The 16,185-nt window shown below is 36.9% G+C and overlaps 1 pseudogene; it reads left to right on the top strand.

Moving 5' to 3' along the window:
• The window catches only part of LOC122754585, a 121,751-nt pseudogene extending 105,771 nt beyond the window's left edge, over positions 1–15,980 (top strand).
• Positions 15,981–16,185: the final 205 nt, after the last annotated feature.

The following is a 16,185-nucleotide window of genomic DNA, read 5'->3' as shown; positions in this document are numbered from 1 at the left end:
ACAATGTTCTTCTGGTTCTGCTCAGCTCACTCATCATCAGCTCACGTAAGACCCTCCAGGTTTCTCTGAACTCCTCCTGCTCATCATTTCTTACAGCACAATAGTATTCCATTGTATTCATATACCACAACTTGTCCAGCCATTCCCCAATTGATGGGCACCCCCTCAACTTCCAATTCCTTGCCACCACATAAAGAGCAGCTATAAATATTTTTGTACATGTGAGTCCCTTTCCCCCTTCCATGATTTCTTTGGGAAAAAGACCTAAAAGTGGAATTGCTGGGTCAAAGGGTATGCACAGCTTTATCGCCCTTTGGGCATAATTTCAAATTGCTCTCCAGAATGGTTGGACCAGTTCACAGCTCCACCAACAATGAATTAGTGTTCCAATTTTCCCACAGCTTCTCCAACATTTATTATCTTCTTTTTTTGTCATTTTAGCCAATCTGATAGGTGTCAGGTGGTACCTCAGAGTTGTTTTAATTTGCAGCTCTCTAATCATTAGAGATTTAGAGCATTTTTTCATATGGGAATAGATAGCTTTGGTTTCTTCATCAGAAAAGTGCCTGTTCATATCCTTTGACCATTTCTCAATTGGGGAATGACTTGGGTTCTTATAAATTTGATTTAGTTCCCTATATATTTTAGAGATGAGGCCTTTATCAGAAGTACTGGCCTCAAAAATTGTTTCCCAGCTTTCTGCCTCCCTTCTAATTTTGAATGCATTGCTTCTGTTTGTACAAAATTTTTTTAATTTAATGTAATCAAAATCATCCATTTTGCATTTTATAATATACTCTATCTCTTCTTTGGTCAAAAACTGTTTTCCTTTCCAAAGATCTGATAGGTAGACTATTCCTTTCTCTCCTAATTTACCTATGGTATCACCTCTTATGTCTAAATCATGTATCCACTTTGACCTTATTTTAGTATAAGATGTAACATGTTGGTCTATGCCTAATTTCTGCCATACTATCTTACAGTTTTCCCAGCAGTTTTTGTCAAATACTGAGTTCCTATCCCAGAAGCTGGAGTCTTTGGGTTTATCAAACACTACATTACTAGTGTCATTTACTACTGCATTTCCTGAGCCTAGCCTATTCCATTGATCTACTACTCTATTTTTTAGCCAGTACCAGATAGTTTTGATGACTGCCGCTTTATAATAAAGCTCCAGGTTTGGTACCGCTAACCCACCTTCCTGTGAAATTTTTTTCATTATTTCCCTGGATATTCTTGATTTTTTGTTTTCCCAGATGAATTTTGTTATTATTTTTTCTAGCTGTATAAAATAATTTTTAGGTAGTTTGATTGGTATGGCACTGAATAAGTAAATTAATTTAGGCAGTATTGTCATTTTTACTATATTAGCTCTGCCTATCCATGAGCAATTGATATCTTTCCAATTATTTAGATCTGATTTGATTTGTGTAAAGAGTGTTTGGTAGTTGTGTTCATAGAGTTCCTGGGTTTGTCTTGGCAAGTAGACTCCCAAGTATTTTATATTATCTACCGTTATTTTAAATAGAATTTCTCTTTCTATCTCTTGCTGCTGGACTTTGTTGGTCATGTATAGAAATGCTGATGATTTATGTAGATTTATTTTATATCCTGCTACTTTGCTAAAGTTGTTAATTGTTTCAAGTAATTTTTGAGTTGATTCTCTAGGATTCTTTAAGTATACCATCATATCATCTGCAAAGAGTGATAGTTTTGTTTCCTCCTTGCCTATTCTAATTCCTTTAATTCCTTTCTCTTCTCTGATTGCTAAAGCTAACATTTCTAGGACAATATTAAATAATAGGGGTGATAATGGACATCCCTGTTTCACTCCTGATCTTATTGGTAAGGCCTCTAATTTATCTCCATTGCATATAATATTTGCTGATGACTTTAGGTAGATACTGTTTATTGTTTTAAGGAAAGCTCCTCCTATTCCTAAACTCTCTAGTGTTTTTATTAGGAATGGGTGTTGTACTTTGTCAAAAGCTTTCTCTGCATCTATTGAGATAATCATATGATTTTGGTTGGTTTTCTTATTGATATGGTTGATTATGTTAATAGTTTTTCTAATGTTGAACCAGCCCTGCATTCCTGGTATAAATCCCACTTGGTCATAGTGTATTATCCTGGTGATCACTTGCTGTAATCTCCTTGCTAATATCTTATTTAAGATTTTAGCATCAATATTCATTAGGGAAATTGGTCTATAATTTTCTTTCTCTGTTTTTGCTTTGCCTGGTTTTGGTATCACCACCATATTTGTGTCATAAAACGAATTTGGTAGAACTCCTTCTTCACCTATTTTTCCAAATAATTTGTATAATATTGGAATTAATTGTTCTTTAAATGTTTGGTAAAATTCACCCGTAAACCCATCTGGCCCTGAGGATTTTTTCTTAGGGAGTTCATTAATGGCTTGTTCAATTTCTTTTTCTAATATGGGTTTATTTAAGGATTTTATTTCTTCTTCAGTTAACCTGAGCAGTTTGTATTTTTGTAAATATTCATCCATTTCATTTAGATTGTCAAATTTATTGGCATAGAGTTGAGCAAAATAATTCCTAATTATTGATTTAATTTCCACTTCATTGGTGGTAACATTACCCTTTTCATTTTTGATACTGGTAATTTGGTTTTCTTCTTTCTTTTTTTTAATCAAATTAACCAATATTTTATCTATTTTATTGGTTTTTTCATAAAACCAGCTCTTAGTTTTATTGATTAATTCTATAGGTTTTTTTGCTTTCAATCTTATTAATTTCTCCTTTAATTTTCAGGATCTCTAATTTAGTGTCTAATTGGGGGTTTCTAATTTGTTCTTTTTCTAGCTTTTTAAGTTGCATGCCCAATTCATTAATCTCCTCTTTCTCTTTTTTATTCATGTAAGCATTTAGAGCTATAAATTTTCCCCTAAGCACTGCTTTGGCTGCATCCCATAGATTTTGGTATGTTGTCTCATTATTGTCATTCTCTTGGATAAAGTTATTGATTGTTTCTATGATTTCTTGTTTGGCCCATTCATTCTTTAGAATGAAATTATTTAGTTTCCAATTGATTTTCATTCTACTTTTCCCTGGCTCTTTCTTACATATAATTTTTATTGCATCTTGATCTGAGAAGGATGCATTTACTATTTCTGCCTTTCTACATTTGACTATGATGTTTTTGCGCCCTAATGCATGGTCAATTTTTTAAAATGTGCCATGTACTGCTGAGAAAAAGGTATATTCCTTTCTATCCCCATTCACTTTTTTTCCAGAAATCTATCATGTCTACCTTTTCTAGTAATCTATTCACCTCTTTCACTTCTTTCTTATTTATTTTGTGGCTAGATTTATCTAATTCTGAGAGGGGGAGATTCAGATCTCCCACTGGTATAGTATTACTGTCTAATTCCTCTTGTAACTCATTTAACTTCTCCTCTAAAAACTTGGATGCTATACCACTTGGCGCATATGTATTTAATATTGATATTACTTCATTATCTATAGTACCTTTAAGTAAGATGTAATTTCCTTCCTTATCTCTTTTAATGAGATCTATTTTTGCCTGCACTTTGTCTGAGATAAGGATTGCTACCCCTGCCTTTTTTACTTTGACTGAGGCATAATATATTCTGCTCCAGCCTTTTACCTTTACTCTGTGTGTATCTCTCTGCTTCAAATGTGTTTCTTGTAAACAGCATATTGTAGGGTTCTGGTTTTTAATCCACTCTGCAATTCGCTTCCCTTTCATAGCAGAGTTCATCCCATTCACATTCACAGTCAATATTACTGACTGTCTGTACCCCTCCATTCTATTTACCCCTTTTGTACTTTCCCCCCCTTCTTTCACCCTATTCCTCCTCACTGACATTTTACTTCTTACCCCTGCCTCCCCCAATCTGCCCTCCCTTTTTATCACCCCCCTCTCTTTTCTTTACCCTTTTCTCCCTTGCTTTTTTCCTCCCTTCTATCAGTTCCCCCTTTCCCTTCCCCTTTTGTTTCCCTAAAGAATGAGTTAAGTTTCTTTATCCCAATGAACCTATATGTTATTCCGTCTTTGAGTCAAATCTAAGGAGAATAGGGTTGAAACAATGTTCCCCCCTCCTTTCTTTCCCTCTATTGTAATAGGTTTTTTCCACCTCTTCATATGATATAATTCATCCCATTCCACCTCCCCTTTCCTCTCCTCCCCATAGACTCCCCTTTTAACCCCTTAATTCCTGTATCATCACATCAAAGACAATTTATATTTATACCCTCTATGTAAAGTCCTTCTCTCTGAACAAATACATTTACAATTCTTAAGAGTTATGAGTATTATCTTCCTGTGTAGGGATATAAACAGTTTAACCTAATAGGGTAACCTTTTTTTTTCCCCCTGTGTTTACCTTTTTAAACTTCTCTTGAGTCTTGTATGTTGAGATCGAATTTTCTATTCAGTTCTGGTCTTTTCACCAGGATATATTGAAAGTCCCCAGTGTCATTAAATGTCCATCTTTTCCCCTGAAGGAAAATGCCCAGGTTTGCTGGGTAATAGATTCTCAGCTGCAATCCAAGCTCCTTTGCCTTCTGGAATATCATATTCCAAGCCTTGCGGTCCTTTAATGTTGAAGCTGCCAGGTCCTGAGCAATCCTGACTGTGGCTCCATGATACTTAAATTGCTTCTTTCTGGCTGCTTGGAGTATTTTCTCCTTCACCTGATAATTCTATAATTTGGCTACAATATTCCTTGGAGTTTTCCTTTTGCCGTCTCTTTCAGGAGGTGATCGGTGGATTCTTTCGATGATGATTTTATCCTCTGATTCTATGATATCCGGGCAGTTCTCCTTAATAATTTCCTGGAATATGGTGTCTAGATTCTTTTTCTGGTCATGGCTTTCAGGCAGTCCAATGATTCTCACATTGTCTGTCTTCAATCTGTTTTCCAGATCAGTTGTCTTTCCATTGAGGTATTTCACATTTTCTTCTATTTTTTCATTTTTTTGATTCTGCTTGACTGATTCCTGGTGTCTCATGGATTCCTTATCTTCCAACTGTCCCACTTTAATTTTTAAGGCATTGTTTTCTTCGGTGAGATTATGCACCTTTTTTTCCATTTGGCCAAATGAATTTTTTAAGGCTTTGTTTTCTTCAGTGAAATTGTGTGCTTCCTTTTCCAAGATGCTGATTCTTTTTTCATAGTTTTCTTGTTTTGCTTTCATTTCTCTCCCCATTTTTTCTTCTACCTCTTGCAATTGATTTTTAAAATCCTTTTTGAGCTCTTCCAGGAAGGCTTTTTGTTCTTGCGACCAATTCACCTTCCCTCGAGAGGCTTCAGATGTAGGCAATTTGAGGCTATTGTCCTCATCTGAGTTTGTGTTTGCTTCTTCCCTATTGATACAGAAGCTCTCAATGGAGAGGGCTCTTTTTTGCTTCTTACTCATTATTGCAGCTTATTTATTTATTCTTTAAGTTGAGGTCTGTTCTGGGGTCACCAGGTCCCTGTTTTGGGCTTCTTGTTCAGGGGTATAGGTGCTGTGTGACCGGGTTTTTACTCTGAGGCGTTTATGGTGTGTGGAGATCCCACAGCCTGCACTTCCTGTCTGATTGTGCTCGGCCAGCCAGGTGCCGGACCCCGGTGTCTCATCCCACCTGACCCGTTAGTGGCCTTCTTGGCCGGTGCAGGTAGGTTTTTCCACTGTCCTTCTTGGCCACCAGATTTTTGAACCATGTTCCAGGGGCCTCAGTTGTTCGGCTGTGGCCCGCAGCTCCTGCTGACTTGCCCCGACCCCCTCGGTGCTGGGTTGCTGCCCTGTGCTGGGCCTCCCTTTTGCCCAAGTCAGACCGACCTTTTCCTGAAGTCGTCTAAATTATCTCTGGTTGGAGGACTGTGTCTCTCTGTCTCTTTGCAGGTTCTGTAGTTTCAGAATCCGTTCAGAGGCTTGATTTAATGTTCGTTTTGAGGGAACAGAAGGAGAGCTCAGGCAGCTTGCTGCTTCCTCTCTACCATCTTGGCTCTGCCCCACCCCTTGACCATTTTTTAATTGGGGAATGACTCAGATTTTTATGAATTTGATTTAGCTATCTATATATTTTAGAAATGAGGCCTCTATAAGAAATACTGGCTCTAAAAATGGTTTCCCAGCTTTCTGCATCCCTTCTAATTTTAGATTCATTGCTTCTGTTTGTATAAAACCTTTTTAATTTAATGTAATTAAAATCATCCATTTTGCATTTCATAATATTCTCTGTCTCTTGTTTGTTCATAAACTGTTCTCCTTTCCAATGATCTGAGAGGTAAACTATTTCTTCCTTTCCTAATTTAGCTATGGTCTCACCTTTTATATCTAAAGCATGTACACATTTTCACCTTATTTTAGTATAAATTGTAAGATGTTGATCTATGCCTAGTTTCTGCCATACTATCTTTCAATTTTCCCAGTAGTTTTTTCAAATTCTGCATTCCTATCCCAGAATCTAGAGTCTTGGTGTTTATCAAACAGTACATTACTAAAGTCATTTGCTACTCTGTCTCCTGTATGTAACCTATTTCGTTGATCCACCACTGTATTTCTTAGCCAATACCAAATAGTTTTGATAACTGCCACTTTTTAGTAAAGCTTCAGATTTGGTACAGGTAGCCCACCTTCCTGTGCTTTTTTTAAATAGTTTCCTTGATATTCTTGACCTTTTCTTTTATTATTAGTTTTTATCACTCTATAAAATAAATTTTAGGTAGTCTGACTGGTATGGCACTGAATAAGTAAATTAATTTAAGTAGAATTGTCATTTTTATTATATCAGCCTTGCCTGTGCATGAGCAATTGATATTTTTCCAATTATTTAGATCTGATTTTATTTGTGTGAAAAGTGTTATGTAATTGTGTTCATAGAATTCCTGGGTTTGTCTTGGCAGGTGGACTCCCAAGTATTTTATATTGTCTACCATTACTTTATTTTTTAAATTTTTTTAACTTGTTTTTTTTTTCTCTGTTTAGAATTTCATTTCCAAGTCACATGTAAAAACAAATTTTGACATCAATTTTTTTAAAACTTTGTGTTCCAACTTCTCTTCCTCCCTCCCTTCCCACTCCCCACCCCAAGGACTCAAGCAATTCAATATAAGTTCTACATGAGTATTCATCAAAAACATCCCCACGTTAGCTTGGTTGTGAGAGAAATATAAAAACAAAACTTCAGATTAAGGAGTCGTCAAAAAAATGTGTTTCAATCTGTCTTCAGATACCATTAGTTCTTTCTCTATAGATGGAATGCAATTTTAATAAGTCCTTCAGAGTTATATTGGATCATTGCCTTTCTGAAAATAACCATGTGCTTCCCAGCAGATCATCTTACACTATTGCTATTATTTTGTATACTGTATATTTCACTCTTCTTCAGTTCATTTCGGTCTTTCCATGTTTTTCTGATAGCATCCTGTTCATCGTAACTTTCATATAGTACCTTAAACTTGACAAAGAATTTTCTTCACAATAGCCTAGCAGAAAACGTACAATATGTTTTACCATTAGAGTCAATAATCATAACTATTTCCCTCCATCATATTCCCTTCCCATAATATTTCCTCTAATTTGTATCTTCTTTTACCCTATTCTTCCTCAAAAGTGTTTAACTTCTGACTTCCCCCTCCCCCACTCTACCCTCCCTTCATTCACCCTTCCCTCCTTACCCTCTTTCCCTCCTACTTTCCTTTAGGGATAAATTGATTACTCCTCCTAATTGGGTGTGCATGTTATTAGCTCCTTTAGCCCACTCTGATGAGGTTAAGGTATTTGAGCTAACTCTGTGTTCTAAATGATTCGTCCACCCTCCCTCCTTAACCCTATGAAATCAAGCAATTCAATATAAGTCATACATGTGCAGTTATGCAGAAAATATTGAAAGTGTTTTGTTTTTTACTGCTCCCTCCCCCCCTTCTACCCCCTACCCCATTAATTCCTTCCCCTCCCACTTTCCCTCAGGGCAAAAATATATTACTATAGCCACCTGAGTATGTATGTTATTCTCTCTTTGAGCCAATACTGATGATAGTAAGGTTCACTCACTTACCCCTCCTTTCCCTTCTTCCTCTCCCCTCCATAAGCTTTTTTCTTGTTTGCTTCATGTAAGCTACCTCTGGGGTTGCCATCCTCTTCTGAGGGTGCACCATGATCTTCATTGTCCCTAAAGAAACTTTCAATAGTTCTCAACTTTCTTTGCTTGCTCATCTTGCCATCTTCTATTTGACTTTTAACACTCTCTTACAGTGGAGCCCTACTTCCAAGCTACACTGTCCCAAGCTCCAGAGGGTTCCAGGTATTTTGGTTTGTGGGAGGGCAGGTTTTTCTCTCACCTGGCCTTTTCTCTGGTCTGATGATAACCTAAAGCCAACTTGTTAATTAACCAGATAGCGGAGTGCTGTGATAGTTCTCAGCTTTGCTGAGCCTATGCCCCTCCCCAGCCTGGGCCTACTGTTGCTCATGCTTTCTTCCTGGTTCCCTGCTGGGATGGAATAGCTGAATTCTTCCTTAGGTCCCACAGACACTGCTGCATTTTCTCTGCCAGCCAGCCATCCCTTTCACCTGACTATAACTTAGTTCCAGAATATGTTGGTGCTGCAGCTGATTTAGAGGCTCAGGGGTAAGTTCCTCTGCCACAGCATGCCTGGGGTCTGTGTTGGCATGATCATGTGGTTGGACTCTTCTTGCAGCCCAGTACAGCCCCCTTTAATCTGTCTTTCAGTGGAAAATAATCTCAGCCCATTTTTTTGTGTCTTTTGACGCTCCATAGTTTGTTTTATTTCTATTTTTGGGGTAATTGTGTCAGGAGCTCTGTGCATTTAATATCTTTCCTCCACTATTTTGGCTCTGCGCATCCCTTTACAGGCTTATTTCCAATCACTCTCTTTCAGACACTCTCTATCCCTACCATTACTTTAAATGAAATTTCTCTTTCTATCTCTTGCTGCTGGACTTTGTTGGTCATTTATAGAAATGCTGATGATTTATGTGGATTTATTTTATATCATGCAACTTTGCTAAAGTTGTTAATTGTTTCAAGTATTTTTTAGTTTATTCTTTAGAATTCTCTAAGAATAACATATCTTCTGCAAAGAGTGACATTTTCCTTTCCTCCTTGCCTATTCTAATAAAATAAAATGACTTGGTACTTTAAAGATAATCGAACCTAATATTGAAGAGAATTCTAATGCATCCATCACTCAGTGAGAAAAGAATCCAAGAAAAAACAACTGACTACTTTGATTGAGATTTTGGTGATATAGCATAGCATGAAGGATTATTTACTTTCATCTATATAGGCTAGATTGTGTAAAAATTAATTCTGAAGTGATCCTGAATTATGAACACAAATGAAATAACTAAATGGTTTATAGAGAAATCTACCAGTGAGATTTTCCTCAATCGTTAGAGATAAATGATTTAACTATGTTAATAATTAGTATTTAGCCTACAAATTGTGATTTAATGTGTTTAGGTATTATTTAGTGGTATTCTTTAGTAGCTTAAGCAAATGATAATAGAATAAGTAAGACAGATTTTAGTAGAGTTTATGTACATACTATATGATAGATTGAGGTAGAAAACATATAATTGAAACCATTTAACTTAATCTATTTTGGTTAGATATCCACCAATCAGCTTAAAGGTCAAATACTAAAAATGGTTACTCTGGACCAATCAGAATGAAGGACAACACCAACAAGACCACAGCACTAGAATAAAGGTCCCTACATTGTGAGGAGCTATTTTCTAGTGATATCTAAAACGTTTGAAGTTCCAATGAGGTTGTTTGCTTTGTCAACTTTAAGCCTTTACACTATATTCAACATTACTTTTAGAAAATTACCTGGATTATTCCATACCATAGTAAATGATAAATTGTGAGGACCTATTTTTTCCAGGGCAACTAGGTGGTACAGTGGATAGAGGACCAGACTTGAAGTCAGGAAGACATGAGTTTAAATCTGGCTTTAGACACTTACTAGTTATATGACTCTGGATAGGTCATTTAACCCTGTTTAATTCAGTTCTCTTGTCTGTAAAATGGGCTGGAGAAAATAGGAAACCACTCCAGTATCTTTGTAAAAAAAAACAAAAAACAAAAACCCAAATGGTGTCCCAACGATTTGGACTTGACTAAATGGTAACAACATTTTCCAGTCTGTTTCTTCAGCTTCATATAAATACGAGCCAATTGCCAGCAGGATTTTATTCAATCATAATATCCAATTGAAAATTATTGTTATTTAACTTGGTGTTATATAACCTTTTATTGTAGGAATCTTGAGATACCTTCAATATGTTGGTATCATATGGGGTGTATAAGGTGTTCAGGGAGAACTAACAACTCTGGTGTGAGAAGTTCAGTCTTTTTCTGGGCTTCTCACCCACCTTTAGCATACACCTCTCACCCACCTCTCACCCGTGGTTTCAAGAAGCTGTAGCAGAAGCAGCAACTACACCCAGTAAAATTGTCTCAGCAGATGGCTAAACCAGGTTAAGAGTATTTAACAGGCCTCCAAACTGTTGGTACTTAACGGGAAGTCTACCCTAAGCATGGAAAGAAATACCTGGGTGAAATGGGCAGATGAGTACAATTTGTTCCAATGGCCATAAGGTGACTAAAGCAGGTGCTATGGAGCCCTCAGAGCTTTGTGAGACATCAAAGATCTTTATTATTCAGTGGTTATCCACTGAATCCCCAGATATCACTAGGCATTTTGAGTTTTGTCTTACTACTGGATTTCAATGACTCCGGAAGAAAGACTGAGTCTGATGACTCTGCACAAGTCTGCCTCCCTTAAACACTTACATCCAAGACCTGAGGCAGCACGTGAAAACATGACCCTATGATGTCATCGATCCTTTTCAGAAATGAGGGACAAACATCAACTATCCCCAGTGCTTAAGGCAATGTGTGGCACACAGTAGGAACTTTAATAAATATGTATTAACTAACTAAATGTCATCTGACCTTGATTGCAGAACATATGAAAAGGACATGTTCAAATGTGTATATTTCAATTCCATTCAGTACAAGAAGAAAAAGAAAGAGACAGAGAGTCAGAGACAGAGACAGAGAAAGAGACAGAGACAGCGACAGACAGACAGACAGAGATAGAGAGAGACAGAGACAGAGAATCCCCTTTTTCCTCAATAGCTCATCAACTTTTTGAAATCAACTACATATCCTTCCCAAGTGTTCTTTGCTTTTGTTCAAACATCCTAGGTTCTTTCATCCCATATTCATATAATCTTGATGGTCTTCAGCCCAGTCACCTTTCTGTTTGCTTTCTTTAGGACTATCTGTCAAATCAATTTCCTTTTCAGAATTTTGGTGCCTAGAATTGAACAAGAAGTGAAGTCTTCCATTTTGCATCCTTGATTCAAGGTGGTGCTAAAGTCTTTTTTAATTTTTCCCAGAGCTTCCGCATCCATGGTAAACAGTTTCTAGTCAACCAAAATATACTTGTACTGAATCATAAAATAAGTGCTACTTTAGAGAATCATGATCAACAAAGATTTTTAAATTATTTTATCAAATGTGGCTTATGAATAAATTCCTTCTCCACTGCAGAAGGAACCATATTTACCCCATTATTAGATGAAATAAACCCAAGGACAAAGAAAATTAAGAGGTAATCCTTTTGGCAATCTTGTCATGCAGTTTCTGCAAAACATTCCCTGCAGTGCAGGATTGTTCAAAGCCTTCCATGCTGTGTGTTTCTTGCTGAGTGAAAAAACTAGCTGCCTCTTGCTGAGAAAGATTGAAAAGAAAAAGTGACTTGCTATATATCCATGCAGCCCAGGGCCTCAGCAGGGCATGGGCCATATTTGAGTGATCAATTGCATTCTTCCTGTGTCATATGACCTGATTGACTGGACGTACTGGGTTTAGAAGCAAGGAATACCTTATTTAATACCTTTTTTTTCTTTTATATATATTATATATATTACACACACACACACACACACACACACACACACACACACACACACACACACACATATATCCTCTCTCCCAAACAGAGAATTTTAATCTCATCCTTTTTAGGTCACTTCTTCCTAACCCATTTTTTTCTGTTTCCTAAATTTTTTGTTTGTTTTGTTTTGTTTTGTTTTAGGGCCCAACAAAAAAGGTTGAGAGTTTTGTTGTGATTAAATATGAGACAAAATTCAATGGCACAATCTGTCAAGTTATTAAATAGGCTAGCAGTAACCAATAAGTTGAATTGCTTAGTCTCTATAACCAAAGACCTTGAGTGAGGAGCAGGAGATCCTTCAAACCCATGTATGCCTTCCTTCTCATTAGCACGACAGTACCCCCTGGCAAATATAAGGCAATCCTGATTGGCAGGTGGATCAGTCTTCAGGTGTGGATGATCACATCCTTCTCTGACACATAAGGAATGCTAACTGCTACACATAATGATGTTTTTAAAAACACCCACACTGCATTAGTAACAGAGGGAGCAGGGCATGAATTGATCTTAATAGTGGGTTAAACAGAGCATGTATATAGATAGTACCTTCCTGGTTACCAAAATAGTTAATCTATATAAAGTGTTTTCCAATATTTAAACCAACCATATAAATGATAGCTATCATCATTATCATCACCAAAATCATAATTATTCCTGGTGCCACTCTAATATGGGGCACTTTGGAAGTCAATTTCCAACCATGTGATTAAAACATTGATAATGTTGGTGAGACCGGAGCCTATATTTTTATTGAGTGAGATCACAGCTCTCTATCATATTAAGATATCATTGAATCATGTCTCATCTTCTATATTCCATTCTGTTTAGTTTATTTGATTCCCATTTGCCATCTGCTTGGATGAATGGATTTACTAACTATTCATTATTTGTGATGGTCTTGTATATAACTACCATTTGGTGAGGAGTCAAACTTGCATGTGTATACTTTGGTTAATTTCATTAAATGTGCTTTAAAACCAAAATAATTTAGGGGAAGATAGATATGATTCCAGTATGGTATCCCTTTTTAGAATACAACAGAGTATCAGTCTCATGATCACTTCTAGGTAGCTCCATTGGAGAGAGATGAGTAGAATATCTATATCTACAACTACACATTTACATCTACTGATACCAATACCAATACCGATACCGATACTGATACCTATACCTATATCTATATCTATATTTATATCTATCTATCATCTAAATGTCTATGTGTGTATCTTTCTTTTTTTTGTTTGTTTTTTGTTTTTGTTTTTGTTTTTTTTTGTTTTTTAGTGAGGCAATTGGGGTTAAGTGACTTGCCTAGGGTCACACAGCTAGTAAGTGTTAAGTGTCTGAGGCCGGATTTGAACTCAGGTACTCCTGACTCCAGGGCCGGTGCTCTATCCACTGCGCCATCTCGCTGCCCATGTGTGTATCTTTCTTAATAGATGCCTTTGTTGGTTTGGGGGAAAGCAATAACTGGTATGATTTTATTTCATGGCAATGGATATTGTTGCTTCTGCTGACACTAGGCTGATTCAGCAGTCTGACCTTGAGCATGTATAACATTATTGAACTGGTTTCTCTGTCTTTAGTCAGTTTTCTGTCAGTTGAGTCCTGGACTCACACTTTATATATGTCATTGATTTCTACAGATGCATTTTTAATTCCCTTGTTTTTAAGAATGGGTATTGCTCCCAGAAATTGAATAAAATTTGTGGCTTTTAAAGATTATACATTAGTGATTATGAGAGATAAAACAATTACTGTTGACTTGTGAAACTGAGTGTTTCAAGGGCAGTGAAGCCTAAAATGAAATGAGATCAGTCATACTAAACCATAGAGGAACTTGCAGGCAAAAACAAACAAAATTAACAAGAAAACAATACCCTTAACCAATGAACTATAACTTCAAAACAGCCTAAATAATCCTTATGAAAGAGTGAAGAACCTTCAGGGGGTCCTGGAATCTTCAGCAGTTCTATTTGTATTCCTCTACAGTATGTCCTATATTTCTTGAAGGTTGAAGAATAGTAGGAAGACTAATAAAGAAAAATGTGTTAACTGATGCTAGGAGAAAAAGAAAACATTTGTCAAGGACTGGAGTATTGAAGATATTTTTTTTTAATTGAGGGTATTCTATTTATCTAAACATCAAACTTGTTTTCAGATGCAAGAGAGTGTAAGATGTTGGCATCTTCATGAGAATCATACATGCACAATAAATATTTTAGAAGTGATTATTTTACTTCTAGTAGTTCTAGAAATCTTTTCCTTGGTGAGGCAATGATGAATTTACATTCATATGATCAGAAGTAAATTGTTCTGCAATTGCAGAAATTCCCAAATGGAGATGGAATATTTCAGCGTGATGTTGTACCATGTCATAGATCAAGAAAGGCTTAAGAAATTTATCAACAATTTGTTGATAAATATGCTTCTGTGACCTTATGGCTTGCCTGATTTGAATTCCTTTAAAAACCTGTGAGGTATGATTAAGTGTAGACTTAGAAAAATGGATTGTTTTTTCAAAGATGCACTTATGATGAGTGGTTTCCTAATAAATTTGTGCACACATGTCAAGATCTTGTGAACTTAATACCAGTTCTTTTGAAATAATGTAAAATAAATAAGCAATTGTATCCAAAAGAGGCCATGTTGACTGGGAAAAAGAAAAAAAATTTCCTTGCATAAACCTTATAATCAAACAACACCTGATTTCTGGTTGCTCTTCATGCAAGACACTAAACATCTTAATTATGTGCCTTTTCACTGGCTGTTCCACATGTTTACAAGGGCTCTATCTTAACTCCCTACTGACTTCCCTGTCCTCCATCAAGAATCAACTCAAATCCTACCTTCTGTGGGATGCATTTCTCACTCCTACCTCCCATTTCCCACTGTTAGTGTATCTGCCTGTCTGTCTGTCTGTCTTGCTGTATATATAAGGTAGGCCAAAAGCCATGAGAAGTAAAATTTCATAAATGGCAGAAATTATTTCAAAAGACCCCTTCATGACTTTTGACCCACCCTATGTACATACATACATGTAGAGGATAAATTGGAATGGGTTAACAAAATATAGCATGATTATTGTTCCTGAGCAATGACCTCAGGGTCACCAGTTGGAAGACTGGTGACATGACTCCAAGGCTGTAGCCAGGATACTTATTAATGAACATATAAATCCAATAGAATGTACTGAACAATGTGTTTCAGTTAAAAATAGCCATTCCCCATAAATAATATTTTGTTCCTGTATTCATCTTGTGAAATTTCTAATGTTACATTGTTTAAGTTGGTTCTACTGAATAGATACACTGCCCATTTGGATGAATCTGAGAGTGTATATAAACTCAGGATCCTGTGATTAAATTTTGTCTCTTGTACATGATTTGAGACCCCTGCTCTTCTCATTTGCAACTCTAGCACATACATACATGTATGTGTGCACATTTACACACGCACACACAAACATGTATTCATGTGTACACGCACACATGATGCACACACATGCATATACACATGTATATGTATGTACTTCATGTAGTTTACATAATGATTCATACGTTGATTTTCCTGTTTAAAATATGATACCCCATCCTTTCCCGGCCTTGACGCTGCCATGGTCGGACTCACCGTGGGCCCTACTGCTCTTGCAGCTCCCACAGCGCCAGGCCGTGACCTCCGGACTGGACCTGAGTAGAGCCTAGACCACTGACAGGCGCTACGTGACCACCTACCTCCTGGCCATCCTCGGCGACAATGAGTCCCCCAACTCCAAGGACCTAAAGAAGATCCTAGACAGCGTGGGCATCAAGACAGACGAGGAGCGCATGAAGGTCATCGGCGAGCTTAGCACAAGAAGGTCATCAGCTAGCTGAGTGGCAAGAACATCAAAGATGTTATCTCGCAGGGGAGCAGTAAGCTGGCCTCCATGCCCTCCGGTGCTGCCCCTGCTGCTGCAGAGGAGGGGTCAGAAGAGTCTGATGATGACATGGGCTTCGGTCTCTTTGACTGAGAAACCACCCTGATCCTGGAGTGAATAAACCTTATATTTAAGAAAAAAAATACACACACACATACATATACATATACACACATACATATACATATACACACATACATATACATACACACACATATATACATACATATATACATATACATACACACACACACACACACACACATTGAGGACAGGGGACATGTTTTTATGATTTTTT

This window comes from Dromiciops gliroides, chromosome 4 (assembly GCF_019393635.1).
Source record: "Dromiciops gliroides isolate mDroGli1 chromosome 4, mDroGli1.pri, whole genome shotgun sequence".
NCBI lineage: Eukaryota > Metazoa > Chordata > Mammalia > Microbiotheria > Microbiotheriidae > Dromiciops > Dromiciops gliroides.
Note: the sequence above shows the minus strand (reverse complement) of the source record. Positions and strands in the feature narration are given on the sequence as shown.